The following is a 26,547-nucleotide window of genomic DNA, read 5'->3' as shown; positions in this document are numbered from 1 at the left end:
CTCGCTCTATCCCCAAGGCCCTTGTTTCAGACTCAAGCCATTAACCTTTCATTAGAACTGGCAAAGGTTGGAGATGTTTGAAGGTTGGGGGTTTGAAGCAAGTACTGTGGGTGGGGTAGGCCGGACCAAACAAAAGAAACAACTCCATTTCTGTAGTGCCTTTGACAACCTCAGGATGGCCCGAAGCACTTTACAGGCAGGATGTGATTGCACTGGAGGGGATGCAGAGGAGATTCACCAGGATGTTGCCCGGGATGAAACATTTAAGTTCTGAAGAGAGGTTGGATAGACTTGGGTTGTTTTCGTTGGAGCAGAGAAGACTGAGGGGCGACCTGATCGAGGTGGACAAGATTATGAGGGGCATGGACAGGGTGGATAGGGAGCAGCTGTTCCCCTTAGTTGAAGGGTCAGTCACAAGGGAGCATAAGTTCAAGGTGAGGGGCAGGAGGTTTAGGGGGGATGTGAGGAAAAACTTTTTTACCCAGAGGGTGGTGACGGTCTGGAATGTGCTGCCTGGGAGGGTGATGGAGGCGGGTTGCCTCACATCCTTTAAAAAGTACCTGGATGAGCACTTGGCACATCATAACATTCAAGGCTATGGGCCAAGTGCTGGTAAATGGGATTAGGTAGGTAGGTCGGGTGTTTCTCACGTGTCAGTGCAGACTCGATGGGCCGAAGGGCCTCTTATGCACTGTGATTCTGTGAAGTACTTTTTTAATCAAGTGTAGTCACTGTCGTAATGTAGAAAACACAGCAGAGAATTTATGCACAGCAAGATCCCACAAACAGCAATGTGACAATGAGTGGCTTTTGATCCTGATGAAGGAGGGATAAATATTGGCCCAGCACACCAGGGAGGCCTTCTCTGCTCTTCTTCAAAACAGTGGCTGTAGGATCTTTTATATCTACCTAAGACCACAGTTTAACATCTCCGTCCAAGAGACAGCAACCGTGGCAGTGCAGCACTCCCTCAGTACCGGCACTGAGAGCGACAGTGCACATTTTTGGGCTCAGATCTCTGGAGTGGAACTTGAGCTGCACAACCTTCCACCTCAGAGCAAGGAGTGCGACCCACCGAGCCACCAGCTGACACAGCCTAGCGAGCGGCAAGGTTAGGACTGAGCTGTGTGACGTGTTTTTATTGTTCAACCCTCTTCTCTTCAACAGGAACGGTTTCCCACGCCAGGCACCAATGGGATATGGGGCGTTGGAGGCTGATGATCTAAGCAGAGACAAAAGACAAATTGTCGGTGAGTTGTTCCTTTGTTTCCTGCCAGTGCTGGAATTTTGGAACCGGGCTGCCTGTTCTCGAATCACCTGAGGGTTTAGGCCAGCCGGCGAGGGAGTAAGGGAAAGGAGGAACAAACTGCTGAGTGAGCTTAGTCCTGGCCCGCGGCCACGCTAGGGAATGGGAGGCAGAGCTGGTCGTCTGTGCTGCCGGGTCATTCTTTCGTGGCAACGCGTTTGGGGAGCCACCGGGTTTTCTAAAGAGACCGCGTGTGCCGAAATCCCGGGTGACAGGGTTGCCCTGGTGGACAACATTCAAACCGGCTCACACCGGCTTTGCCAAACGCTCTGGAAGATCCTCGGCAGATCTAGACCGAGCCGCTCCGCAAAAAGGGGCCCGATGGTTTTTCTTTTTGTGTACCAAACGTGACAAAGAATCACAGGGCAGAATTTGACGTCCTGTGGGTGGGTGGGCTGGCCCCTACCACCCCCCACCATCCCCCCGAACCGATCGGGCGTAAAATAGCGCACGATGATGTCGGGGGAGCGTCTCGGCGCCATCGCGCACTCACGCGATATTTCAGTCGGCGGGCTAGCGCCAGAGTTGGCAGCGCACCCGCCAACAATGAGGTGGCCATATTAAGGCCCGTTAGAGCGTTAACTGGGAGAGATTTTGTGCTGCCCGTCCAACCTCACGGTTGGCGGGCGGGTGAATCGGCCAGGCGGCCTTTGAGTTTTGGAGGAAACCTCATCCACGGGGCATCTCTCGGCCTTCAGGAAGCTTCCATTGCGCACCACCCCCTGCGCGCCCACGTTGACTTCAGAACTTCAGAGCTCACCCTCCTCCACCCGACACCCCCCTCCCACCCACCTCCACCGCCCCCCCCACCCACGGCAGCGCTGGGCCTCTCAGTGCACCTTTCATGCTGGGTGGCCGTTAATTGGCCACCCAGCCAGCCTGAAATCGCGGTCGAGGGGGCCGATCGCGGGCAGGCGCAGGCGGTGCACCCTTTCCCGGCCCCTCCTGGGCCTGCCCGATGACCCGAAAATCCCGCCCGTAGAATCTTCACAGAAAAGGGACCGTTTGGCCCTTTGTGCTTTTGCCGGCCCTCTTGAAAAAGCCCCGAGCTCTCTCTCTCTCTCTCTCTCCCCCATCGCCGTGCAAATTTTTCTCCTTCAAGTGTTTATCCAATTCCCTTCTGAGAATTAATAACGAACCTCGTTCCACCATCCTTTCAGGCAGCGCGTTCCAGATCATTATAGCTGGCATCCAAAATTAATTTATGACTCGCCAATAAACCGTTCTCTCAGCTTGAAGTATTACTCCAGGGAGGCGTTTTGCATAAATCATATTTGTTTTCTTATTTATTTGCCGTCGGGATGTGAGAGACGCTGGCAAGAGCAGCATTTATTGCCCTGCCCCTGTCATCTTGAGGGCATTAGGTGTCACCGCGTGGTAAGAGACTTGTGTCCCGCAGGTAGGAATGGCAGGTTTCTCTCTCCCTGAAGGACTGTGATGAAACAGTTGGGATTTTAGCACAATTGTTAACGTAGAAACAATGGTGCTCAGCTAAAAGATCCAACAATCCTATCCTACGCCTGCACTGTGAGGGCTTGCGTTTTTTTAATACCCTTTACACGGGACGTGGGCTTCGCTGGCTGGGCCAGCATTTATTGCCCATCCCTAATTGTCCCTTGAGAAGGTGGTAGTGAGCTGCCTTCTTGAACCGCTGCAGTCCATGTGGTGTAGGTACACCCACGGTGCTGTTAGGGAGGGGGTTCCAGGGTTTTGACCCAGCGACAGTGAAGGAACGGAAATATATTTCCAAGTCAGGATGGTGAGTGGCTTGGAGGGAACTTCCAGGTGGTGGTGTTCCCATCTATCTGCTGCCCTCATCCTTCTAGATGGTAGTGGTCATGGGTTTGGAAGGTTGAAGGAGCTTTGATGAGTGCTGCAGTGTACCTTTAGATGGTACACACTGTTGCTACTGTGCGTCGGTGGCAGAGGGAGTGAATGTTTGTGGGTGGTGTGCCAATCAAGTGGGGCTGCTTTGTCCTGGATGGTGTCGCGCTTCTTGAGTGTTGTGGGAGCTGCACTCATGCAGGCAAGTGGAGAGTATTCCATCACACTCCTAACTTGTGCCTCGTCGATGGTGGACATGTTGTGTGTCACAATATATACATGGTCCCCCCTCAACCTAGGACCATTTATACTCCTGAGAGAGATGAAAAGACATATTAAAAGCCCAGGCCAATTTTGAGGAACAGAAGAGCTGGGAAGCTCCTCTCTGACTCCTCCCATCCCTCAGGTGATCAAGGCCACTCTGGAGTTGCTTCTACGCTCAGTACTTACTATGTTACTCGTCCACAACTCTCCAATTAATCAATTTTCCCAATTTGTTATGAACTCATTTCCTCTAAGTTACAAGACTTGTACCGTGGCTATTAGGTTACTATATCCAAGTTCAAAGAAGGGGAGAGGGAGGGAGAGGGATATGTGTTCTCTAAGCTCTGGAATTCCCCCCCTAAACCTCTCCATTTTTCTTGCCTCCTAAGATGTCCCTTAAAACATCCCTCTTTGACCAACCTTTAGTCATCTGTCCTCCCTCAGTACTGCACTGGCACTAGTTTTGACCTTTGTCCTCAAGTCTCTGGGGTGAGGATTTGAAACCACAACCTTTTGGCTGGGAGATGAGAGAGCTACGAAATGCAAGTTTGTTCTCTGTCTATAGATAAAAGCAAAATACTGTGGATGCTGGAAATCTAGAACAAAAACAAAAATACCTGGAAAAACTCAGCAGGTCTGACAGCAACTGCAGAGAGGAACACAGTTAACGTTTTGAGTCCGAATGACCCTTCATCAGAACTAAGGAAAAATAGAAAAGAGGTGAAATATAAGCTGGTTTAAGTGCGGGCGGGGGGGACAGGTAGAGCTGGATAGAGGGCCAGTGATAGGTGGAGATTGTCAAAAGGTGTCATAGACAAAAGGACAGAGAGGTGTTGACGGTGGTGATATTAACTAACAAATGTGCTAATAGGTGACATTAAGGGTAAAAAGCAGGACAAGCAAGGTACAGATAGCCCTAGTGGGGGTGGGGTGGGGGAGGAATCGAAATAGGCTAAAAGGTAGAGATAAAACAATGGATGGAAATACATTTAAAAATATTGGAAATATGTGGGAAAAGAAAAATCTATATAAATTATTGGAAAAAGGAGGATCGGAAAAGGGGTGGGGAAGGAGGAGAGAGTTCATGATCTAAAGTTGTTGAACTCAATATTCAGTCCAGAAGGCTCATCTTCTGACTAGGTACTTTACAGCCTTCCGGACTGAATATTGAGTTCAACAACTTTAGATCATGAACTCTTTCACCCCACCCCCACTAGGGCTATCTGTCTCTTGCTCGTCCTGGTTTCCACCCTTAATGTCACCATTAGCACATTTCTTAGCTAATATCACCTCCTCTTTGTCCTTTTGTCTATGACACCTTTTGGCTATCTTTACCTATCACTGGCCCTCTATCCAGCTCTACCTGTCCCACCCTTCCTTAAACCAGCTTATATTTCACCTCTTTTCTATTTTTCCTTAGTTCTGATGAAGAGTCATTCGGACTCAAAATGTTAACTGTGTCCCTCTCCGCAGATACTGTCAGACCTGCTGAGTTTTTCCAGCTATTTTTGTTTTTGTTTTGTCTTTCTGTGTTTCTGTCTTTCTTGCAATTGCAATTCTGCAGAATGAGAGTGAATGCGGACATATAGTGAACTGGGGAGATGGTGACCTAGTGGTCATGTCACTGGACTAGTGATTCAGGTTAATGGTCTGGGGACATGGGTTCAAATCCCACTGCAGCTGGTGGAACTTAAATTCAATAAATCTGAAATTGTGAAAAAAAAAACTTATCTGGGAGGAAAATCTCACATCCTTATGTGACCCCAGACCAGCAATGTGACTCTTAATAGTCTAGCAAGTCACTTAGTTCAAGGGCAATTAGAGGTCAGCAAAAAATGTCAGCCTTGCCAGTAACACCCACCTCCCATCTTGACTATGTCTGTGGGTCTACCTGCAATTGTTTCAACACTTATTTTTCTGGTCAGATGTCCTACATGTAACAGAGTCAGGGCAGTGTTGCTTTAAGTGGCTCTGAGGCTGTTTAAAAATGAATTAGCGCATGATTTCAGGGTAGGTATTTGAGTGCTGAGGAGCTCCCAATCTCACCACATTCGCAAAACAAAACAGTAATTACACTGAGACTATTGAAGTGCTAATTGTAACCTACTGTGTTTTGAGCTGGAAGAGGAAAGACATTCTGACAGTCGTGTGGGAGGTGTTGTAAGGGGATTTGTGTGATCAGGGGCTGTGTGTTGTAGGGTGTGACGAGTTTTACGAGTTCTGTGTAAATCCAGCTCAGGAAGAGGAGACTAACTCATGAGTGTTCTGGCCAGTTATTGGCAAGATAACTAATTTTTCAGAGAGAACAGACAGTGGCACCGGACACATACCTACTTTGTCCCTCTCGCCCACTGCCTGCTGTACTTGGTGACCTACATTGACTCCTGATCCCCGAATATCTCTATTTTAAAATTCCCTTGTTAAAAATCCCTCCATGGCCTTGCTGTTCCCTATCTCAGTAAAACTCCTACAATCCTCCAAAATCTCTGTGCTCCTCAAATTCTGAGCTATTGCAGATCCCCGATTTTCATCGCATCATCATTAGTGGCTGTGCCTTCAGCTGTCTGGGTCCTAAGCACTGGAATTCCCTCCCTAAACCTCTCTGCCTCTCTCTCTCTCTCTTCTCCTCTTTTTAAGACGGTCCTTAAAAACCTACTTGTTTGACCAAACGATTGGTCACCTAATCCTAATGTCCTCATCTTGGGAAGGTCTCTTGCCAATCTCTACCGCATCCTCCAACTCAAAGGCAAGAGAGGTCCACTCATAACTCATTATAAATCCTTACTCTTTCCTTACCCAGTCAAAGAGCTTATGCAACACGAGGAGGTGTAATCACCTCATGGGAGCACCAACGCATGATAACTGGAGCCTTTCGAGGGGAAGGTTCACTTCTATAGGGGTGGGTAAAGAATGCAGACTTGCAAGGATAGCTCACATCCCAAAAACAAAGATGTACAATAAACCCTCAAAGAGTCATTAGCATAATTACAAAAATAACTTCAATAAAAAATATAGTGACTCAGTACAAAGAAGAAAGACTTGCATTTCTATAGCACCTTTCACACTCTCAGGACATCCAAAAGCACTTTACAGCCAATGCGAACATACAGAAATATGAAAAGGAGCAAAAGTAGGCCATTCGACCCCTTGAGCCTGCTCCGACATTCAATAAGATCATAAAACAAAAACAGAATTACCTGGAAAAACTCAGCAGGTCTAGCGGCATTGGCGGAGAAGAAAAGAATTGACGTTTCGAGTCTTCATGACCCTTCAACAGAACTAGGTGAATCCAAGGAGAGGGTGAAATATAAGCTGGTTTAAGGTGTGTGTGTGTGTGTGTGTGTGTGTGTGTGTGGGGGGGGGGGGGGGGGGGGGGGGTGGGGGGCGGGGGGGTGGTGGGGGGGCGGTTGGGTGGGGGGAGAGAAGTGGGGGGGCGGTTGTGGTTGTAGGGACAAACAAGCAGTGATAGGAGCAGATCATCAAAAGATGTCACAGACAAAAGAACAAAAGAACACAGAGGTGATGAAGTTGGTGATATTCTCTAAATGAATATGCTAATTAAGAATGGATGGTAGGGCACTCAAGGTATAGCTCTAGTGGGGGTGGGGGGGGCGCACAAAAGATTTAAAAATAATGGAAATAGGTGGGAAAAGAAATATCTATATAAATTATTGGAAAAAACAAAAGGAAGAGGGAAGAAACAGAAAGGGGGTGGGGATGGAGGAGGGAGTTCAAGACCTAAAGTTGTTGAATTCAATATTCACTCCAGAAGGCTGTAAAGTGCCTAGTCGGAAGATGAGGTGCTGCTCCTCCAGTTTGTGTTGGGCTTCACTGGAACAATGCAGCAGGCCAAGGTCAGCCATGTGGGCAAGAGAGCAGGGTGGAGTGGCTGATCTGTTTGTGTTTCAATTTCCACATTCCCAAATACCCACAATAACCTTTTATTCCCTTGCCGAACAAGAATCTATCTACCTCTGCCTTTAAAATATTCAATGACCCCGCCTCCACCACCTTCTGAGGCAGAGAGTTCCAAAGTCACACAACCCTCTGAGAGAAAAAATTTCTCCTCATCTCTGTCTTATAAGGGCGGCCCCTAATTTTAAAACAGTGCCCCATAGTTCAGGACTCACCTTTCCACATCCATCATGTCAAGGCCGTTCTGGATCTTCTATACTTCAATCAAGTCACCCCTCACTCTTCTAAACTCCAGTGGAAACAAGCCCAGTCTGTCCGACCTTTCCTCATAAAACAACCTGTTCATTCCAGGTATCAATCTAGTAAACCTCCTCTGAACCGCGTCCAACATATTTACATCCTTCCTTAAATAAGGAGACCAAAACTGCACACAGTACTCAGGAACAAAAACAAAAATACCTGGAAAAACTCAGCAGGTCTGACAGCATCTGCGGAGAGGAATACAGTGAACGTTTCCAGTCCGTATGACTCTTCAACAGAACTAAAGAAGAGTCGTACAGACTCGAAACGTCCACTGTATTCCTCTCCGCAGAGGCTGTCAGACCTGCTGAGTTTTTCCAGGTATTTTTGTTTTTGTTTCAGATTTCCAGCACCAAAGGTATTTTGCTTTTATCACAGTATTCGAGATGTGGTCTCACCAATGCCCTAACTGAAGCATAACATCCTTACTTTTATGTTCAATCCCTCTCATAATAAAGGATAGCGTTCCATTAGCCTTCTTAATTACTTGCTGTACCTGCATACTAACTGAATTATTTTTTTGTAATGTAGGATATACAGCAGCCAATTTGTGCACAGCAAGCTCCCACAGACAGCAATGTGTTAATGACCAGATACCCAAATACACCAAAAGGGTTATTACCTACATACCGAAGCTATATAATGATAAAGTATTCACTTAAATATGTTTTTGTGATGTGTGTTGAGGGATTGGCCAAGATACTGGGGAGAACTCCCCTGCTCTTCTTCAGAATGGTGGTATGGGGTCTTTTATGTCCATCTGGAGGCAGTTGGAGACTTGGTTTAAAATTTCATCTGAAAGACAGCACCTCTGTCAGTGCAGCACTCCCCCAGTACTACACTGGGAGTGCCAGCCCAGATTTCTGTGCTCACCTGTCCGGAATGGGACAAGAGTCTGAAAGACTGACATTCTTACACAGGAAGCTGTTGTGACCTAGAATGCACTGCCTGAAAGGGCATTGGAAGCAGATTCAATAGGAACTTTTAAAAGGGAATTGGGAAATATACTTGAAAAATAAATATTTGCAGAGCTGTGGGAAAAGAGTGGGGGTGAGAGGGAGGCTTAATTGCAAAGTTCTTTCAGGGACTGGAATAACCTCCATCTGCTCTATGTACAAGCTCATCTTGGTATAGAGTCAGGTGTAAAACAGTAACATACGGAGGCTGCACAGAAATGCTCCAGTTCCCATTCCTGTGCACTTGTAAGGGAGGTTCATGGGAGGCACACAGTGCAAAACAATTAGTTACATCAGCCTAACTGCACTTTTAACTCAAGAAATGTCTCGAGCTGTCATTCACTTTATACCTAATCATTGTTGTCACTGTTAGTGTGTCACCCTTAAGATTTAAGCCTGCAGCAATGTCCCTATCCATTGTGACTGTCTCATTCACTGAATGCAATGAGTCTTCATTCACAGGCTGCCTCTGGGTGACAACCCCTTATCACACAGCTGCTTCAAGAGGGTTATATCAAATTTATATAGCACAGAAACAGGCCATTTGGCCCTGCATGCTGGTGTTAATGCTCCACATGAGCCTCCCCCCCACCCCTCTTCATCTCCTCCTATCAGCATACCCTTCAATTCCCTTCTCCCTCATCTACACATCTATCTCCCCCTTAAATATATTGATGCCGTTCGCCACAACCATTCCCTGTGGTAGCGAGTTCCCCATTTCACACAGCTCTCTGGGTAAAGAAGTTTCTCCTGAATTCCCTAATGAGTTTATAAGTGACTATTTTATTTTTATTATCTCTGGTTTCAGTCTCCCCCAGAAGTGGAGAGCACGTTCTCTGCATCTGTTCTATCAAACAGCTTTAAGAGTTGTAAAGACCTCTATCAGGTCACCCTCTCAGTCTTCTCTTGGGGCCTTCATAGAGTCATGGAGTTATACAGCACAGAAACAGGCCCTTCGGCCCATCGTGTCCGTGACAGCCATCAAGCCCCTATCTATTCTAATCCCATTTTCCAGCACTTGGTCCATAGCCCTGTATGCTAAGGCGTTTCAAGTGCTCATCTAAACACTTGTGAGGGTTCCTGCCTCTACCACCCCCTCAGGCAGTGTGTTCCAGATTCCAACCACCCTCTGGATGATAAGATTTTTTTCTCAAATCCCCTCTAAACCTCCTGCCCCTTTCCTTAAATGCCCCCTGATTATTGACACCTCCGCTAAGGGGAAAGGTTTCTTCCCATCTACCCCATCTATGCCCCTCGTAATTTTGTATACCTCTATCAGGTCCCACTTCAGCCTTCTCTGCTCTAAGGAAAGCAACCCTAGCCTATCCATTCAGTGCTAAGAGAGAAATAACTTGTATTTCCACAGCACCATTCACACTCTCAGGATGTCCAAAAGCATTTTACAGCCAATGAAGTACTTTTTGAAGTTGTAGCGTGCCTGTCAATTTGTGCGCAGCAAGATCCCACAAACAGCAATGCGATAATGCCCAGATAATCAATTCTTTTCATGATGCTGATTGAGAGATAAATGTTGATCCACACACACACAGTGGGGAGAACTCCTGTTCTCTTTCAAAATATTGGCCATCAGATCTTTTACATTCACCTGAGACAGCAAATGAGACCTTGGTTTAGCATCTCACATGAAAAGCAGCACCTCTGGCAGTGTAACACTCCCTCAGTACTGCACTGGGAGCACCAGTCTGGGTTATGCACTCAGGTCTCTGGAGTTGGAATTAAACACACAACCTTCTCGACTCAAAGGCAAGAGTGCAACCCATTGAGCTAAGGAGGAGCACCTGGTTCAAGCTGTCTTTCGGATAAGGTGTTAAACCCTGAGACCCCGTCTCCTCTCTCAAGTGGACATAAAAGACTCCAATGCCACAATTCAAAGAATAGCAGGGGAGTTGTCTCCAATGTTTTGTGCAATGTTTGTTAGGTCATTCCCATTTGTGGGAGATTGCTTCTGGGCATCAGCCAGCATTTATTGTCCATCCCTAATTGCCCTTGAGCTGAGTGGCTTACTAGACCATTTCAGAGGGCAGTTAAGAGTCAATTACATTATTGAGGATTGGAGTAGGTAGGGATGGCAGATTTCCTTTTAGTGAACCAACAATCAGTGATAGCTTCCTTGTCAACATTACTGATGGTTGGCTTTACATTCCAGATTTTATTAATTGAATTTAAATCCCACCTGCTGCTGTGGTGGGATTGAACCCATGTCCCTAAGGTATTAGCCTAGCACTCTGGATTACTAGCCCAGTGACATTACCAATGCACTACCATGTCCCCTAATTTGCTACATACTAATTGGCTGCTGTGTTTTCCAACAAAACAATAGTGACATTTCAAAAGTATTTCAGTGGCTGTGACACACTTTACCCAAGTCCTGAAGCTACTGTATAATTACAAGCTAAGAGCTGCCGGATGTGAAACAGAACATCTGCAAATTCTGTGCCTGCAGAACTTTGTCTCTTAATTTGCAAGGACAGACCGGTTTGCAATGTTCAAATATATTTCCGCTTTTAAATGAACACAGCCCATTCTGACCAAGAGTTTGAAGGTGGGGTAATGTGTGTTCACAGTCATGGGTCAATCAAAAGTAGCGCCGAAAGGATTCTGGGACTAAAAGGTTTAAAATCTGAGGACAGATTGTATAAACTAGGCTGGCGCTCCCTTGAGTTTAGGATTGAAGATAATTGGCAAAAGAACTGGAGGCAACACAATGACAAACAACTCAGGCAGCTTGCGGCTGGTGTCCTGGAAACACTGCGGGAACTTACAGGAGGAAACTGGACAAGTATTTGGAAAGGAAAAACTTGCTGCACCTTGCGGAAAGAGCAGGGAGGTGGAGTGAGGATAATTGGACCTCATTACCAAAGGCAGGTCAGGCCTAGGTCTCCCTCCGCGCTATATGGCTCTGTGCCTGTAGGAGATTGGGGGTGATATAATCGAGGTGTTTAAGATGATTCATCGCGTAGATACAGGTCGAGTATCCTTTACCTGTAATTGCGAAAGCTGTACTTTTTTTGTACCTCATCGACACTAATCATGGGAAGTCTAGATGTTTATCTGCCCTGTTGATGTTGCAATTTTTGTGATGATCATGTCAAAAAGGAACTTATTACAGGTACCTCTGCATTTATTATTCAGTGATGCATCTTACTTTTCTAGCCATTTTATTTACTTTAGGCTATAGTTAGCCTAGGCCCAGGCTATTGTAATGTAAGTTTATATGTGGTATCCGAAAGCCAAACTGAAATCCAAAGTGCAATCGGTCCCGAGGGTTTCGACTAAAGGATACTCTACCTTCTGCTGGGGCGGGTAGGGGGCGATATCCAGAATCTTAACATTCAAGGCAGTTCTGTCGAAGGGTCATGAGGACTCGAAACGTCAACTCTTTTCTTCTGCGCCGATGCTGCCAGACCTGCTGAGTTTTTGCAGGTAATTCTGTTTTTGTTTTGGATTTCCAGCATCCGCAGTTTTTTGTTTTTATCATTCGGAGGTGATGTCAGGAAACACCTCTTCACACAAAAAGGGGACCGGGAACCTGGAACTCACTCCCCCAACAAGCTGTTGATGCTGAAAGTTTCAACCAGACATTGATCGATTTTTGTCGGGTAAGGGTATAAAGGGTTACGGAACCAAGTTGGGTAGACGCAGTTATGATGCAGATCAGCCATGATCTCACTGAGGGTCAAAACAGGCTCGAGAGGCCCAATGGACTCTTCCTGCTCCTGTCTTCTCTCCCTGGTCTCCATGTTGTAAGAACAGGGTGCATGCAATGTTCAAATGCATTCAGCTTCCTCATAAACACAGCCTATTCAGGTGACGGGGTTTGAAGGTGGGAGATTCAGGCAAGGGCAGGCACAAACTGGAAATCAGCTGAGGATCTCATGGCCTTCACCCCTGTCCAGTACAAGGGGAGCTGTCACGTTATTATAATGATACAATACCTCACCACAGGGACTGCTGCAGTTCAAGAAGGCAGCTCACCACCAGCTTCTCAAGGACAATTAGGGACGTGCAATAAATGCTGGCCTAGCCAGCGACACCCACATCCCATGAATGAATATAAAAAAATACCTTGGGCTTAATTACCCTATAAGACACAAGGCACCAATCACTCATAAGGGATTGGGGTAAACACGTTGTGGGTTCCTTTATTAAGGCTAGGCACACAAGAACAGTTTTACACTGGTAGAAAGCTTAAAGGCACCAGAGCCGTGTTTGCGTGTGCTCTTCTCAAAGCAAAAGTGAAACTAAGACTGGATCACATGACACATTTCTAGTGATGTCATGCTGATTATCCCTTAAAGGCTTATTACAACAGGAGCATAGCCAAAATTCCACCCATTGTATTAATCATAGAATCATCAAATGGTTGTAGCACAGAAGGAGGCCCTTCAGCCTATTGTGTCCATGCTGAGTCTCTTGCAACAGCAACTCAGCTAATGCCACTCCCCCGCCTTTTCTGTAGTAGCCCTGCAATTTTTTGCTTTTTAGATAATTATCCAATTCCCTTTTGAAAGCCTCAGTTGAACCTGTATCCACCACACTCTCAGGCAGTGCATTCCTGATCCTAAGCACTCACTGCACCAAAAAAAAATTCCCCATGTTGCCATTGTTTTATTTGCCAATCACCTTAACCATTGAGACTGCAATGTTCTCTGGACAATGTTCTTAATGCCTTTCAACTTGTGCTCTATGACAGAACACAAAGATGGACGTATAGCAACTATAGCGACTACAGGATGAGATGCTAAACTGAGGCTCCAACACTCATGGGATGTGAGCATCAATGGCGAGGCCAACTTTTGTTGTTCATTCCTAATTACCCTTGAGAAGGTGGATGTAAAAGATTCCAGAGCAGGATTTTAAAGTGCAAGGGAGTTATCCCCGTGTCCGGGTCAATATTTCGCTCTCAGCCAACGCTAACGGATTGTCACAGAGTCGTTATGGCATAGAGGAGGCCATTCAGCCCATCGATTCCATGCCAGCTCTCTGTAGAGCAATCCAGTCAGTCCCATTCCCCCGCTCTGTCCCTGTAAGTTTATTTCCCTCATGTGCCCATCCAATTCCCTTTAGAAACCATTAATGGTCTCCACTTCCACCGCCCTCATTGGCACCCCGTTCCAGGCCCATCCCTAATTTCCTTTGCTCCGCCTTTGGCAGCTGTGCCTTCAGCCGTCTAGGCCGTGAATTCTGGATTTCCCCCTCTAAACCTCTCCTCCTTTAAAATTCTCCTTAAAGAATGTCTCCAAATCAATACCCCTCTGTGACTGAGCATCAGGAAACATCACCAAATCAATACCCCACTGTAACTGAGCATCAGGGAATGTCTCTAAATAATACCCCATGTGCCTGAGCATCAGGAAACATCACCAAATCAATACCCCACTGTAACTGAGCATCAGGGAATGTCTCTAAATAATACCCCATGTGCCTGAGCATCAGGAAACATCTCCAAATCAATACCCCACTGTAACTGAGCAACTAAGCATCAGGGAACATCTCCAATTCTTTCCTGGACTCGAACTCAAGTTCTGTCGAAGGGTCATGAGGACTCGAAACGTCAACTCTTTTCTTCTCCGCCGATGCTGCCAGACCTGCTGAGTTTTTCCAGGTAATTCTGTTTTTGTTTTGGATTTCCAGCATCCGCAGTTTTTTTGTTTTTATCCAAATCATTAACCCTATTGCTAACTGAGGGAAAGTTTATTTGACGAAGCACCACCTAGCCTGGCATTGTCTGGTCCCTTATCACATTTCTGTTTCTGGGAGCTTGCTGTGCGCTGACTAACTGCTAAATTTCTTATGTTATAACAGTGACTACCCTTCCCAGAGACATCCCTGTAAATACTGACAGACTTTCAGAGAGTCCCAGCATATACAGAAACACTCTCAGGGACTTCTCCAGAACTTTGACAGCATTTCATGGGGAAATGTGGCAAATACCACTGAGTGTTTATCACGCTGAAATGTGGATCTGTTATTGTTAGAACATTTGTTGAGAGGAAAGCTCATTACTAATTAATTGTTTCATTATTCCATCTGCATAAATTTGGTTGCAAATGTTTAATTAAACATGAATCAGACACTGAGCGCTAACAGTTTAAGCAGCTGTCAGAACTTTAGATTTGCCACAAAATCTGCTATTTCCAGGGTTTTTAATCTTCATAGCACAGAATAAATACCCCATTGTGACTGAGCATCAGGGAGTGTCTCCAAATCAATACCCTACTGTGACTGAGCATCAGGGAATGTCTCCAAATCAATACTCTAGTATGACTGAGCATCAGGGAATGTCTCCAAATCATTAAACTTGCTGCTAACTGAGGGAAAGTCTCTAAATTAGTAAACCACCTTGTAACTGAGATCTAGGGAATATCTCTCAACCAATACTGTGCCCTATAACTGATCTCCAGGGACCATCTCCTAATAAATTTTGCACTTTCCACTCCAATTTCTCCGGCTCCTTGTCTCTTTCAGTCCTCTCTTCTAGGTTCCCTGCACCTTTTAATTGACCTAGATAAGAAAACTGAAAATACATTTTAAAATGGCATCAGTAAAAGTGACCATGAAGCTGCCAGACTGTTGTTAAAATCCCAACTCGTTCACTAGTACGTTGGTGATTTTGGGGTTTTTACGACAATCCAGTAGTTTCATGGTCACCATTATTGGTAGTAACTTTTTTATTCCAGATTTATTTAATTAATGGGATTTAAAATCTTTAGAGGCTGTGATGGGCTTTGAACTCATTTCTCTGGATCATTCGTCTAGACTTCTGGTTTAACTAGTCCAATAACATAGCCGTTGTGCTACAGTTAAATGGCAGTGCCACACTGGCAATGTTCACTCTTCATTCTCCTCTGAAGTGGCCAATCGAGCCTGTTAGTCAGTGGAAGGAGCAGTGACTGCCCAGTGATACCAATATTCTGTGAATAACTAAAACAAGAAATAGGGCCATGGGGAGAAAATCAGGGGTTTGGGGTCAAAGGATGTGCATTTATATAGCACCTTTCACAATCTCTATGTCCCAAAGCAGTTTTGAAGTGCTGCCTCAGCCCCTAACTGTTGCACTGCAGGAAACACAGCAGCCAATTTGCACATAGCAAGATCCCACAAACATCAATGTAATAATGACCAGATCCTCTGTTATTTAGTGTTCTTGATGGAGGGATAAATATTGGTCCAGGACACCGGGGAGAGCTCCCCAAGCACTTCTTTGAAATAGCATCACGGCATCTTTTACATCCACTTGAGAGGGCGAAAACTGGCACCTCAGCCAAATAGCACTCCCTCAGTACTGCACAAGGCAGTATCGGCATCAATAACCTATTTTTTGAAAAATATACTTTATTCATAAAATATCTGACAGAATTTTCCAAACCATTTCAAAATCACCATCACAAAAGTACAATCAGATTCAACTTTTACACGTGGATCACAAGGTGCATCATCATACAATCAATGAATATTACAATCATTTCAATATGGTTAATGCAGACAATCAGACAAAGGTACTGGAGTTATCAACATAGATCATGTTGCACTCTGAGGTACTTCAATACATTTATAATGCACACTATCGGCATCGATAACGTGCTCAACCTCCTTGAGTGGGTTTTGAACACGAAACCTTCTGATTCAGAAGCGAGGGTGCTACCCATGGGGTTGACACTGGAGAGTCAGCCTAGCTCAACTCAAACTGCTGTTCCTACAATGTCCCATGTCTCCCTGATCACATACGCAGCTGCAGGGAGTTGGCTGTTCAGCACTCAGACATTTAAACAAGCTAAGATAATCCATCTGGCTTGGCAACTCAAACCCGATTGCTGGAAGCTAATGGTTCATTTGAGCTTCCTGTTTGGATTGGTTAAGAAGCTGTTGCTAGGGGGATGCTCACGGCCTTCTGATTGGCGAAATGAGCTCCCAGAAACTCAACACTTTGCATTAGATTCAGCAGCGTTCCCAGAGTGAGGCTACTTTTCCAGGCTGAGGCCGAGATAGTATTCCCAGACCGACACAGCATTCCCAGAGTTAATCAGAATTCCTGTACTGAGACAGAATTCCATGACTTAATCAGCATCCCAGACTGAGACAGAATTCCCAGACTTATTTAAAATTAATTCACGGGATGTGGGGGTCGCTGGCTGGGCCAGCTTTTATTGCCCATCCCTCATTGCCCTTGAGAAGGTGGTGGTGAGCTGCCTTCTTGAACCGCTGCAGTCCATGTGGTGTAGGTACACCCACAGTGCTGTTAGGGAGGGAGTTCCAGGATTTTGACCCAGCGACAGTGAAGGAACGGAAATATATTTCCAAGTCAGGATGGTGAGTGGCTTGGAGCGGAACTTGCAGTTGGTGGTGTTCCCATGTGTTTGCTGCCCTTGTCCTTCTAGATGGTAGTGGTCGTGGGTTTGCAAGGTGCTGTCTAAGGAGGCTTGGTGAGTTCCTGCAGTGCATCTTATAGTCGGTACACACTGCTGCTATTGTATGTTGGTGGTGGAGGGAATGGATGTTTGTGGATGTGGTGCAATCAAGCAGGGCTGCTTTGTCCTGGACGGTGTCAAGCTTCTTGAGTGTTGTTGGAGCTGCACTCATCCAGGCAAGTGGGGAGTATTCCATCACACTCCTGACTTGTGCCTTGTGGATGGTGGACAGACTTTGGGGAGTCAGGAGGTGAGTTACTCGTCACACAATTTCTAGCCTCTGACCTGCTCTTGTAGCCATAGTATTTATATGGCTAGTCCAGTTCAGTTTCTGGTCAATGTTAATCCACAGGATGTTGATAATGGGGGTTTCAGAGATGGTAATGCTATTGAACATCAAGGGTTAATGGTTAGATTCACTCTTGTTGGAGATGGTCATTACCTGACACTTGTGTGGTGTGAATGTTATTTGCCACCTGTCAGCCGAAGACTGGATATTGTCCAGGTCTTGCTGAATTTGGATATGGACTGATTCAGTATCTGAGGAGTCGCAAACGATGCTGAACATTGTGCAATCATCAGCGAACATCCCCACTTCTGACCTTATGATTGGAATCAGCACAGCATTCCCAGACTGAGACCGAATTCCCAGACTGAGACTGAATTGCCAGAATTCCTCAACTGACACAGAATCCCACAACTTAATCAACATTTCCAGACTGAGACTTCCCAAACTGAGAGAGAGTCCCCAAACTGAGATAGCATTCCCAGACTTAACCAGAATTTCCAGATTGAGCCAGTGTTCCCAGACCGAGACAGAATTCCCAGATTGAGGGAGCATTCCCAGACTGAGGTAGCATTCCCAGACATAACCAGAGTTTCCAGAATGAACCAGCGTTGTCAGACTGAGACAGAATTCCCAGATTGAGGGAACATTCCCAGATTTAACCAGAATTCCCAGAATGAACCAGCATTCCCAGACTGAGACCAGAATTCCCAGATTGAGGGAGCATTCCCAGACATAACCAGAGTTTCCAGAATGAACCAGCGTTGTCAGACTGAGACAGGTCCCAGGGGCAGACTGGAATCATTCAGTCCCTTTCCTTACTACACAGGTCAGACCCATCTCAGGTCTTTCAGGCACAGATCAGATGGGCAGAGTGGTGGTACGATTCTATGAATGTGGGGGACATATAAATGCTTCTTTACTGTCACAGGTGTTTCTTACCATTCTTCGCCATGTTTACACAGTGCCAAGTGAAAAGGGCTCCTAACTGAATGAGGTTTTGTCCTGGGTTTGGAATATAAACCATTTGTAGAGAGGAATAACTAGTTTGAAAATCTGTCTCCCACAACTCATTCAACCTCTCATTCACAATACAGTCCAGACTAGAACTGTAATTGATGAATAATGATTCCATTGACTGAACAGTGATTAGAGTTGGCAGATATATACTCGTTTCTCCGCAAAATCAAATTGAATCAGAAACATTCCCAACTGCAGGAGCAATGCCTGAGCTGTAAGGAACAGGACTAAAGTGTAGGAATATCCAGCTCCATTCAAAACCCACTGCTCAACATTACTTTGTCAACTATTGGAATATCATTGGGATACTTCATTTGAGTATCAGTATTTAATTATAATGCTTCAACCAGAGATTCGAATGGAAGTGAATGGGAAGGGGTTTGGATCCATTGGGATTCTGTACAATGAGAGTGAATACGGGGAGGGGTTTGGGTCTATTGGAATGCTGTACAAAGGGAGTGAAAGGGAGAGGTTTGGGTCCACTGGGATTGTGTAGAGTGGGAGTGAATGGGAAGGGGGTTGGATCCATTGGTATTGTGTAGAGTGGGAGTGAATGGGGAGGGGTTTGGGTTTATTGGAATTCTGTACAAAGGGAGTGAATGGGAGAGGTTTGGATCCATTGGGATTGTGTAGAGTGGGAGTGAATGGGAAGGGGTTTGGGTCTATTGGAATTCTGTACAAAGGGAGTGAATGAGAGAGGTTTGGGTCCACTGGGATTGTGTACAGTCGGAGTGAATGGGAAGGGGGTTGGGTCCATTGGGATTGTGTAGAGTGGGAGTGATTGGGGAAGGGTTTGGGTCTATTGGAATTCTGTACAAAGGGAGTGAATGAGAGAGGTTTGGGTTCACTGGGATTGTGTACAGTGGGAGTGAATGGGAAGGGGGTTGGGTCCGTTGGGATTGTGTAGAGTGGGAGTGAATGGGGAGGGGTTTGGGTCTATTGGAATTCTGTACAAAGGGAGTGAATGAGAAGGGGTTTTACAGGTTTTTTTGAAACAGGAAATTCTAATTTTAGATAAGTTTAATTCTGTTCGTGTGAAGGTTATATTTGCGTATGTCTCCGTTACATTACAAACTCTCCTTCCATTTGTAAATCCTCGTCTGGGGGAAGAAAGTAAAAGAGGATGTTCAAGAGTATTTAGTATTTTGCCTGTCTTTGAGGGCTCTAGGGGAGAGTAGGCGGGGGGGAAGTGGGATTAATTAGTTATAGTTGGTACAGGCACAATGGGCTGAATAACCTCCTTCTGTGCTGTATCATTCTATGATATAGTCTCCTTCTCAACCTCAGGAGCTGCCAAAGCACTTTCCTGCCAATTAAGTATATGTTGAAGTGTGGTCACTGTCGTAATGTTGGAGAGATAGGTAGACAGTGATTAAATCACGATGCACTTTTCAACTGTGACATTTTGAGGGGTGACATGTTGAGCCGCGATTAAATTATTTTGTTAGAATAACAGTAACTGTTGATAAAACACCCTTAAGTTGAACAGATGTATTTACTTCTCCTGTGGTTTCCGTGCAATTGTGACACCCCCTAGCTCACGGGGGAGTGGGGGAGGGGAGCCTCTCACACCCTAGGCTCTCAACACGGACATCTTAACAAATGGAGCATCACCTATAAATGTCAGCTACCTTTCAAAGTGCTTTATCGCTTCAGTGAAAACGCCTGTCTCCTAACATGGAAAGCGAGAGGGAGACTGGATGTGTTTTGACTGGTGTAAAAAAATCAATGGCACACACACAAAAAAAGAACCGATCTGTCCCCAGGGCCTGTCAAGCTTTCTGTAAAAACTTTAGCTGTGAGAAGGAAGGCCATTGACTAACAGTTGATTCAACACCGAGGATCAGGCCAATTGACATGGTCACTACATTCATTAGAGTGCACCTGAATTCCCACTGGTGAGTTGGACCAGGACATTTACACTCCAGATTATCATTAGTAATAATTAATTGCATTCGAAAGCAGCACGCTCCAAGTGTATTTAAAGCTCTTATGATTCAGTAATTACCGTAACCTCATTAAAATCCGTTCTTTGAATCAAAATTCTGGCATGTAAGTCACAAGGTACAATATTGAGACGGATGAAGGAGGCAGTTTGGCTCATCAGAGCCTAGGCATCCATGGAGGAATAGTAATTCTCCTTCTCTTGGAATGACACAACACAGAAGGAGGCCAGAAGGTGGGGGTGAGCTGCCTTCTTGAACCGCTGCAGTCCATGTGGTGTAGGTACACCCACAGTGCTGTTAGGGAGGGAGCTCCAGGATTTTGACCCAGCGACAGTGAAGGTGCTATATTTCCAAATCAGGATGGTGTGAGACGAGGCGCTGAAAGTTATGAGGGGTTTGGAGAGTAAATTGAAAGAAACTGTGGCAGGAGACTCGGTAACGAGAGAACACAAGTTTGAGGTAACTGGCAAACAAATCAGAGGGGGAGACGCAGTGAGTTGTTCTGGCTGGAATGCATTGCTTGAAAGGGTGGTGGAGGTCGATTTGACAATGAATTCCAAAAGGGAATTTGTATAAATGCTTGTAGTGGGGAAATGGCAGGGCTATGGGGAAGGAGCAGTGGAATTGGGCTAACTGAGAAGCTCAAAGAGCTGGCACAGGCACAAAGGACCGAATGGCCTCCTGTGTTGTGTCATTCCAAGAGAAGGAGAATTACTATTCCTCCATGGATGCCTAGACCATGATGAGCCAAACTGCCTCCTTCATCCGTATCAATATTGTATCATGTGACTTACATGCCAGAATTTTGATTCAAAGAACGGATTTTAATGAGGTTACGGTAATTACTGAATTATAAGAGCTTTAAATACACTTGGAGCGTGCTGCTTTCGAATGTAATTAATTATTACTAATGATAATCTGGAGTGTAAATGTCCTGGTCCAACTCACCAGTGGGAACTGAGGTGAACGCTAATGAATGAAGCGATCATGTCAACTCGCCTGGTTCTCACCCTCCCCCTCACTATTGGATCAACTGTTAGCCAAGAGCTTTCCTTCTCACAGCTAAAGGTACTTCTCCAAACGCTAAGGCCCTGTTTGCCCTCTCAGCTGCAAAATCCCAAGCTGAACAGTACAGTGGGTTAGCCCTTCCCCTGTGTCCTGTATAATACTTATCCCTTGGCCAACGTCACCAGAGCGGATTAGCCATCACATTGCTGTTTTTGGGAATCCTGCCATATGCTAATTAGCTGCTGTGTTACCGTGACTACACCTCAAACAGTGCTTCTTTAGTTGTAAGCATGTTGGGACTGCTGAGCTTATGAAACTCATAAGGTGCCACATTCCATCCACGTTCCTGGATGCCTCAGAAATGTGGACAGTAGGTAAAGACGGGTGGAAGGTAATAGATCAGGCCTTTGAAATCTGGATGCTGAGACACACGCTAAAAATTCCCTATACAGACCATAAGAGAAACGAAGAGGTGTTTGAAATTGCAAAGGCAAAAAGAGCTCTAAAGAGTAACATCCAGAAAAGGCGTAAGAACATACGAATTAGGAGCAGGAGAAGGCCATTCAGCCCCTCGAGCCTGCTCCACCACTCAATAAGGTCATGGCTGGTCTGATTGTGGCCTCAACTCCACCTTCCTGCCTACTCCCATAACCCTTCACTCCCTTGTCAATCAATAATCTGACTAACTCAGCCTGGAATATATTCAATGACCCAGCCTCCGATGCTCTCCTGTGGAAGAGAATTCCAAACACTAACAACCCTCAGAGAAGAAATTCCTCCTCACCTCCATCTAAGTGGGAGGCCCCTTATTTTGGTACGGTGCCCACCAGCTCTAGATTCCCCCACGAGGGGAAATGTCCTCTCAGCATCTACCCTTCAAGCCCCCTCAGGATCTTGCATGATTCAATAAGATCACCTCTCATTCTCCTAAACTCCAATAAGTACAGGCCCAGCCTGTTCACCTCATAACGCTGGCAGCATTTCACCCATTTGATCGGAGCTGAAAAGCAGCAAAGATCTCTGCCCGAGGGCAAAGTGGAGGGGCAGCAGAAAGAGGGGTTGACCTCCCCATTGTTGGACGACAGATGTCACAGAGTGGTTGCAGACGAGCTACACTGGATGTGTAAGGATGGCACCAAGACACTCAGCTGTATCAAGCTGCTACAAAGTCTAAGGCAGCTCACCACCACCTCCCCCAGGGCAATTAGGGTTGGGGAATAAGAATGCTGGCCTGCAGCCAGTGATGCCTACGTCCAGTGAAAGAATTTTTTAAAAAGGGGGAGTAGCTACAAGCAGCGGCAGTAAAGGTTGTGAAAAGCGCTCCTAACACCAAGGGAGACCTCACCTCGTGCCTTCTCATCTTTGAAATGACGCCACGGGGATCTTGTAAATCAACCTGAGACTTCAGATTAAAATCTCACGTGAAAGATGGCGTCTCCAGCAGTGCAGCACTTCCTCAGTACTACACTGGCAGTGTCAGTCAGGAGTCAAAGTGGAGGATCATCAGTCTGAAACTTTAAGTCTGTTTCTTTACACAGATGGTGCCTGACCGGCTGAGCGTTCCCAGGACTTCCTGTTTTTATTTCAAATTTCCAGCACCTGCAGTATTTTGGCTTTTGGTTGAGCATTCAGGTCTCCAGAGTGGGGTTTGAACCTGCAACCTGTTTGACACAAAGATGAGAATGCCACCCACCAAACTATAGCTGACGGCTAAATGTTCACCGACTTAAAGAAAGAGACATCATTTGGATTTGTAAAGGATTTTTATGTTGCTGGCTTAACAAACAGTCACCAACCTCCGCACTGCAGGAAACAACTACAGACAAATATTTATTTCTAATTAAAGCTGCAACATAAATGGCACAAAACTTGCACTAATTACAGGACCGTCAATTAAAAAGACATAATTTAGTTGAAAGCTCGTTCTATATCTGGGCAACCCTTTCAATTCAGAACCTTGTGGCTTTTTTGTTGAGTCTAATTGCTTCTTGATTCAGAGTTCTTCAGTCTCCTTGTTTTTTTACAGGCCCTTAGAGAAAGAGCAGGAGGGGGGTTGTGGGAGTAATTCAAAGAGCACATTCAAAGAGCTGGCACAGGCACAATGAGCCAAATGACCTACTTCGCTGCTGTATCATTTTATGGTTCTACTTTTTTGGAATCTCCCTTTAACTCTAAAGGTTCTTTCTCTATGCTTCCCTCTTCTGTGAGGTGGGTTTGGATTTTTTTTCCACAAGGTGGGTTTCTGTTTTACCAACCTGTAGAAATCTGATATGTAATATACCTTTAAGACTAGTGTTGTAATGTAAGATCACATGATCTTAACACCTAATAGCAGAGTAACGAGGGCTATCTCTGTGAGAGAGTCTTGAGTCAGACTGAAGAATGAAGACTGAGTTTTGCGTTGTGAACACAAGTGTAGCTGCTGAGTTTAGTTTGTAAATAAACAACGTGTGTTTATTCTAACAACGGTCTCCAGATGTTCTCTGTCTCTGTACTAACTCAGTCACCCCAAGTCAAGCGTGCAGCCCAGGTCCTTTAGGTCCAACATACCAAAGGGCACTGGATCCCACAAACTGGCGACGAGAGTAAAAGCACGAAAAGCCACGGAAGAAACAAGGTAAAAAAGCGAGGAAGAATGAATTGTAAGTAAAAGAAAAATTCCTCCTTAATCGTCGAAGAGATCCCCTCAGAGAATGGCGCAATTAGGAAGAGTGGAGCTTTTTGACCCCCACCTCGGACGACTGGTCTCACTATGTGGAACACCTCGCGTTCTTCTTCCAGGCAAATGACATTGTGGGGGAGGAGAAGAGGCGTGCGATCCTTCTGTCCACATGTGGGAGTAAGGCATACGGACTAATTTGAAATCTGTTGGTGCTCCGTGCCCCAGATTCGAAAGGTTTTGATGGCTTAGTGGACCTGGTAAAGAATGGTTACCAGCCCAAGCCGCTGGTGATGATGCAACGGTTTAAATTTAGCTCAAGAAATAGAATTGCGGGGGAGACAGTTGCTTGTTATGTGGCAACTCTGAAGCAGTTAACTGAATATTGCGAGTTTGGCACATCTATCAATGATATGCTTAGAGATCATTTGGTGTGCGGTATAAGTGAAAACTGTGAATCAGCAGAGGTTACTGTCTGAAACAAATTTTGATTTTCAGAAGATATTGGAAACCACTCTGGCAATGGAAGGTGCAGTGTGAGACTCAGACACCTTACAAGGAGCGCAAAATGGCGCCATCCTCCATGTTGGCCAGGAAGCCTCAACCAAAAAGAGAACGAAAGTGCAGAGCTTTACTCAGAAGTGGGAAGCAGGCACCGCTAGCAGACAAATTAAAAGGGATAACTTAGCAGCAAAAACATGGCATAATCGTAACAGGGATGGAAGCAGACAACCTTGTAATGAATCATAGTTTAAAAAGATTGAATGTTTCTTCTGCCATCGATATGGACACCTCATGAGACATTGTAAAGATGGAATCAGGCAGACTTGCAGACAAGACCAAAAACCCAATGCGATAAACAGCGTTGAAAAGCCTGAAGTAATAGATCCTGATATCTATTTATTATATGATTTAAAGATATGAAGAACAGAGCCTATCTATGTAACCATGACAGTGAATGAGAAGCCTATCAGAATGGAGGTGGATACTGGTGCAGCCACTATGGTGATCGGAGAGCATACTTTTCAATACCTGAATCATGGAGAATTTAAACTAAATTTAGAGGAAACTGATGACAAATTAAAAACTTACACAGGGAAGATATAGAAGTTAAGGGCATATGCAAAGTCACAGTAAACTATGAAGGTCAAATAATGAAATTACCATTGATGGGAGTCACAGATGAGGGACCTAGTTTCCTTGGACGAAACTGGCTGAAAGAAATTAAATTGGGATGAACTGAAATCTTCCACCTGAGAACTATGGGTTGTCACAGCTACTACAAAAATATGCCTCAGTTTTCAAGGAAGAATTTGGAAAAATTGAGGGGCTACAAGCAAAAATTAATGTAGATCCAGAGGCAACACCAAGATTCATGAAGGCAAGACCAGTACCTTATGCAATGCGAGATAAGATAGACTCCGAAATGGACAGATTAGAAAAACTGGGAATGATACAACCTGTACAATTTTTAGAGAGGGCAGTACCAATTATGCCTGTTCTCAAACCTGACCAAAGTATTCGAATATGTGGGGACTACAAATTAACAGTCAATCAAGTTGCAAAATTGGATAGACACCCCCATACCTAAAATTGAAGACTTATATGCTAAACTGGCAGGTGGAAAGGCCTACACAATATTTGATATGAGTCACGCCTACTAACAATTGGAATTAGAGAAGGATGTTTGTCACCGTAAATACACGCAAGGGATTGTACCAATATACCCATTTACCTTTTGGTGTATCTTTAGCTTGTGCCATATTCCAAAGAACCATGGAAAGTTTATTACAGGGACTGCCTCACGTTGTAGTTTACTTGGATGACGTTTTCGGGACTCGACTCACGGAAAAGAAACATTTAATGAACTTGGAAGAAGTTTTGAAATGTTTTTCGCAGGTTGGAGTGAGATTGATGAAGGAAAAGTGCACATTCCAGGCGAAAGAGGTAACTTACCCAGGTCACAAGGTCTACATCCAGTTGAAGAACAAGTGAAAGCCATTGGAGAAGCCCCAGAGCCAAAGAATACATCCGAATTAAAATTATTCTTGGGGGGACCATGACAACTATCATCGATTGTTGTAAAAACCCATCTGGTTCACTAATGCCCTTTAGGGAAGGAAATCTGCTGTCCTTACCTGGTCTGGCCTACACGTGACTCCAGACCCACAGCAATGTGGTTGACTCTTAACTGCCCCCTAAAATGGCCTAGCAAGCCACTCAGTTCAAGGGCAGTTAGGGATGGGCAACAAATGCTGGCCCAGCCAGTGTCGCCCACATCCCATGAAAGAATTTTTTTAAAAATCCGCTTTTCACTATTGCCAAGTTACCAAGTTAATGTCACTGTTTAAAGAACAGGGGGCCAATAACCTTAGAACTGTGATAATGATTGATCCATTAGGAGATTTTAAAACTGGATCAGACAATTGAGCTCATTAAACTGCTTCCTATATATCCGACTGACCTACCTTTTCCTCATTTTTTTATTCAATCCTGGGATGTGGGTGTCACTGACAAGGCCATATGTATTATCCATCTCGCATTGCCCTTGAGAAGGTGGACTCTGTCCTGTAAATAGATGGGAAGACAGAAGATATAGGAATGAAAAAGCAATTAGCAAATGGAATAAGACTC

At 45.2% G+C, this 26,547-nt stretch overlaps 1 protein-coding gene across 2 annotated transcripts in view; it reads left to right on the top strand.

Moving 5' to 3' along the window:
* Positions 1 to 26,547, top strand: part of tmem198b (transmembrane protein 198b) — a 167,274-nt gene that overhangs the window by 51,367 nt on the left and 89,360 nt on the right. Inside the window, exon 3 of one of the 2 annotated variants that reach the window (XM_041201222.1) lies at positions 1,168 to 1,250. The exons of the other annotated variant lie outside the window; for it this stretch is intronic. The gene's annotated coding sequence lies outside the window, so the exon portion shown is untranslated. The remainder of the gene's footprint in view (positions 1 to 1,167; positions 1,251 to 26,547) is intronic. 2 annotated transcript variants of the gene reach the window in all.

The sequence above is a fragment of the Carcharodon carcharias genome, chromosome 12 (genome assembly GCF_017639515.1).
Source record: "Carcharodon carcharias isolate sCarCar2 chromosome 12, sCarCar2.pri, whole genome shotgun sequence".
Taxonomy (NCBI): domain Eukaryota; kingdom Metazoa; phylum Chordata; class Chondrichthyes; order Lamniformes; family Lamnidae; genus Carcharodon; species Carcharodon carcharias.
Note: the sequence above shows the minus strand (reverse complement) of the source record. Positions and strands in the feature narration are given on the sequence as shown.